The sequence below is a fragment of the Myotis davidii genome, unplaced genomic scaffold (genome assembly GCF_000327345.1).
Source record: "Myotis davidii unplaced genomic scaffold, ASM32734v1 scaffold435, whole genome shotgun sequence".
Classification (NCBI taxonomy): Eukaryota; Metazoa; Chordata; class Mammalia; order Chiroptera; family Vespertilionidae; genus Myotis; species Myotis davidii.
The window spans coordinates 112,104-117,381 of record NW_006285998.1 but is presented as its reverse complement, the minus strand read 5'-3'; positions in this window follow the sequence as shown (position 1 = coordinate 117,381).

The window sequence follows — 5,278 nt, the reverse complement described above, 5'->3', positions numbered from 1 at the left end:
TGGTCACCTGAGGCCTTCAGAAGGTCATTGTAGGGAGATCATGTCTGTAGTAATTAGTAGTCTGCCTTGCCCTGAAAGGAAAAAATGTGCTACAAGCCGCCTGTTTTATCTCAACCCCCCAGGCTCCCCCTCCCCAGGCTTCCCCCCCACCCCGCTAGAGACGCCAGGGATGGGGAACAAAGGGAGTGCAGGCCTTGAGGCTGCCCTGAGATAGCCCCTCGGAGATAGCCCTGGTCACAAGCGGCAGGCTGAGTAAACAGAGCGCCAATCAACCATTAAGATAGCAAGTCATAAAACACCCTACTGAGATACACAGCAGGGTCCTTGGAATCTCTTTGTTTCCCTCTTACCCTCCTGCATACAGCCCCTCCCTGATGTGTGATTTTTGCCTATAAATATCTGAAAGACTTGTTGCCCGGGGCCCAACTCCACTCCTGCGTGAGTTTCGAGTTGAGCCCCAGCGCGCTGGAATAAAACCTCTTGCTGTTTGCATCAAGTGACGTCTCCTGCGGTTGATTGGGGTCGCCGTAAGTCTGCAGGACAGAGTGAGGGTCCCATTATTGGGGTCTCACAGCCCTATAGATAGGTCAAAAGAGGTTGTCTCTGGTAATCTTTTCTTATGGGCAAGGTCACTAATTTAGATTCTTCTGAGTAGTTAAGAAAGGGGAAGAAGTTTCTCTTGAGCAAAAGGGCTCTATTGAGTGTGAGACATTACTCCTTCCATTCCATTGGTGGCATTTGCAGATGTAATTTTCTGCTGTTTGTGTTGCTTTCTCTTTTGTTGTTATTGTTCCAAGAGATGACAATAAAGTATAAACAAATATATTTCATGCATCACTCTTTGCCTGGGACTACTTTTTGCTTGCAGGGCTTCTTTGTCCTATGTTTTACCAAAAAAAAAAAAAAAATTAAAGTGCTTCAAAATACTCCTGCCCTTCATTCCTTATTTGGAGAATATTTCACTGTATTTCTCTACAGTGTATAATAGTTTAATTGAACTTGTAGGAACAGATAAAAGTGTCATTGAAACAAGTCATTTCAAATTTCAAGGTCATATGTTTTCCCTGGTTTGGTGAATATGATCGTATTTATGCTATGTTCTGACTTGTTATTTTCTTTTATGTCCCCGAGTTCAGTTGCTATACAAAATAACCAGGTCTTTTGAACTTGTCTATAAATTCTCCATAAAGAAGAATGAAAGATGAATTTTTTATCCATGAAAATTATTCAAACATTTTATATTCTTAAACCAAAACTATTTATGTCCTTTGCACTGGAACCTATTGCTGCACTGTGGGGTGTGAAAAGGATTCCCATACCCAATTCCAACGTGTGTGTGTGTGTGTGTGTGTGTGTGTGTGTGTGTGAAGGCTTCCCCACACCAACAAACAATTCTCCGATCCCAGCAGAGTGTCTTAGAATTTAACTCAATTGTGGCACTGTCTACCTGGAGATAAAATCAGATTCCACAGGTAAAGGGCTGAGTTCCACAAGAGCAACCTTCCCTTCAGAGGCAAGTTGCGACATGTGCTTCTGACTGATGGACTATAAATTGGAGACCCCTATGACCCTGTGCTAGGGTCAGGGGCCTGACAAAAAAGAATTACTAAGTAGGCTGAGGGGCAGGGACCATGGGAGAGAAAAATTGCTAATTATCTCGCTAAAAAAGCAATGTGTTATGATTGAACCCAGCCAGGTGTGACCCTGCTCGTAAATTTTATGTAAACTTTTTACCCTGCCAGTACCAGGAACGGCTAATGAACCGCTTTGCAGTTTGTTTTTTCTTTTTTAAAAAAATACTTTGTAGTGTTGCAGATAAAAGGTCTTGCTGTACTCTTGGTCTGCACTGCAAGCTGTGGGCTCTTACAGGAATGACACGGCTAGCAGTCAGCTGATCAGCTTAATAAAGGCTCTTAAAATTTAAATTCTGAATCAGTGGTCTATCTCGCTGAGCTAACCCATAACAACCCCCTCCTCAGGCTCAATTAATTTGCTAAAACTGCTCAAAGAATTCAAGATAACTCACTTACTCACTAGATAACCTGTTTATTATGAAGGAGATTAATGGATACAAATCAACAGCCAAATGAAGAGTTCCATGGAGTGAGGTCCCGAAAGAAGGCACTTACGTCGTCACGAAGCTTGGGGCCAAGCAAGGTGGCATGTGGAAGCTTTCCGGTTCTCCAAAACAGGGCCAACCAACACAGGTCCTCTTGGGTTTTTATGGAGGCTTCACTATCTAGTCATGGCTGGCTAAGTCATTGGCCATTGGTGATTAATTCATCACCAAGCCCCTTTCCTATCCCTGGAAATCAGGGGGTGGAATTGAAATTTCCAATCCTCCCACATGATGGTTGGCTTCTACTGGCAAACAGTGCCTATCCTTGCGTGGAGTCCAAAAGTCACATCACTGTCATAGCAAAAGACCACACTGCTGCTCTCATTACTTAGAAAATCCCAGGATATTTGGGAGCTGTGAGCCAGAAATCATAGATAAAACCAAATGTACATCTATATATCTATATCTATATCTATATCTATATCTATATCTATATCTATATCTATATCTACATCTACATCTACATCTATATCTGTATTTCTTATAAATCAGAATATCACAGGGTACACTTTGCAATAAGTACAGAGATCACAACCACACACCACTGCAAGTGAAGAGGTACTTTCAGCAATTATGCCAATAGTAGATATAAACTCAGACTGTTTTGGCAAACCAGGACATAAATCACCCTGAATATAAAGCATGTGGAATATAAAGCCAGGTGATTTGATTGCTTAAATTCCTATATTGCCTTATCTGAAGTATTTCTATTGAATATAAAGCAAGGGGATTTGGTTGCTTAAATTCCTATATTGCCTTATCTGAAGTGTTTTGTTGAAGGGGTAATCTTGAGGCATAAACTAAAAAGTTACATGTATTTAATTTTGAAACGTCAAACACTTACCTCTATATGCCACCATATTTGATCTCCCTCATATTTGGCCATGCACACTCATGCACACATGCATACACAAATGCCTACACACACACACATATGCACACAGAAAGCCAATCCATAGGACAGGTTATAGTTTTATTGTAGCAGAACCAGGCCTGAAGCAGGTCTCTACCCCTAAGTTCTGGTGCCATCCCACCACACTAGACTTCTAGATGTAGGGCTTTCTAGATCCCAGACAAATTTATACAGAGGGATTGCTTCAAGAACGTGTTCTATAGCATAAATATTTATTAAAAATATAGGTTTCAATGTGTCCATCTGATTTTAAATATAGATTCACTATTTTTACTAACAGAATGTCAACAAATATGATAATTATGGTGCTTTATTTGAAGAACTTAAGGCAAGTATATTGACTTGATTAATTTATTATAGTTTGTTAGGCATTGAGCTCCATGGAATTTTGCTAAATAACTAAATAAATATTTCCTGGTATTAAAAAAAAAAGCAAATACAGGGCAAGGAGACATGATTATCCCATTTCCAAGAGCAGATAACAACACTAGAAAGAAAAATATTATAGGTCTGCTGGGGTCCAGCCCCAGCGGGTCCAGGGGTTACCAAAGGTGTGGACAGAGTCGGCGAAGAATGAATGACACGGAGGCAGCATTCAGGTGATCATCATAGCCAGGTTCTTCTCTTTATTGTCATCTAGCATCTGTATTTATACTATTTGGTCCCAATCCTATCCATTCTATATAAAAGGCCAGAGGGTTTCCATCTCCATTCAAAGGTTACTCTATTGTTCCACTAAGCCACAAGGAAGTAACTGAAGGAGGTTATTCTAAGTAAAGATTATGTAGCTTAAGCGTGATTGCTCGCAGTCAAAGTGATCAACCACCCCTCCGGCACTCAGTTAAAGGGTTCACTGATAAAAATCCTCACCTGGGGAAACAACCCTTCCTGGAGAGGTGACCTTGGTTAAAACACACAGCGCTTAAGAAGGGGAGCAAACATACCAAGAACAGCATGCCATATACGCCAGGTCCCTTGAAACATCCCTGCAGGGACTGCCTCAAGCAGCCAGGGTGGATCGGCTTCCAGCATAGGTCAATATCCCTGATGAATATAGATGCTAAAATCCTCAACAAGCCGTAGTCGGTTTGGCTCACTGGATAGAGCGTCAGCCTAGGGTCTGAGGAGTCCCAGGTTCGATTTTGGTCGGAGGCATGTACCTTGGTTGCGGGCACATCCCCAGTGAGGGGTGTGCAGGAGGCAGCTGATCAATGCTTCTCTCGATGTTTCTGACTCTCTATCCCTCTCCCTTCCTCACTGTGGAAAATCAATAAAATATATTTTTTTAAAAATCCTCAACAAAATATTAGCAAACTGGATCCAGAAATACATTAAAAAAGATCACATACCATGAACAAGTGAAACTTATTTTAGGAATGCAAGTTTGATACAATATTTGCACAACAATAAACGTGATGCTTCATATAAAAATGAATGATAAAAATTACATGATCATATCAATAGATGTAGAAAAAGCATTTGATAAAATCCATCTTTGATTTATGATAAAAACTCTCACCAAAGTGAGAAGAGAGGGATCATACCTCAACATAATAAAGGCCAGAGGTGACAAACCCAGAGCCCAAATCATACTTTTGGGGCAAAAACCAAAAGTGTTTCCTTTAAGATAAAGAACAAGATAGGGATGTCCATTTTCACCACTGTTGTTTAACATAATACTGGAAGTCTAGCCACAGCAATCAGATTCACAATAATATATAATAAAAGGTATGAATTATGTAAGGTAGACAGACGGCTTGTAGCATTTTTTTTCCTTTCAATATAAAGTGATATCATGTTAATTATATGCAGAATGTGCAACAAATATATAATGAAATTCCTAGAACAACCACTATAAATTAAACTTTAGTAGATCAATATAATAAAATACTAATAATTTGATTACCTCAAAAGAAGCTGCCTAGGAAAAAAGAGATAAATATAAAATGTAGAAACCAATCCTGGCCAATGTGGTTCAGTGGTTGAGCATTGACCTATAAACCAGAAGGTAATGGTTCAATTCCAGGTCAGGGCACCTGCCAGAGTTGAGGCCTTGATACTCAGTAGGAGGCATGCAGGAAACAGCCAATCAATGATTCTCTCTCATCATTGATGTTTCTACCTCTCTCTCCCTTCCTCTCTCTGAAATTAATTAAAAAATATTTTTTTAAAATGTAGAAACCAAAAGTAAAATAAACCAATTAGTAATATTGGTTATGGTAGATAAGTCTAACATGTAAGTATAG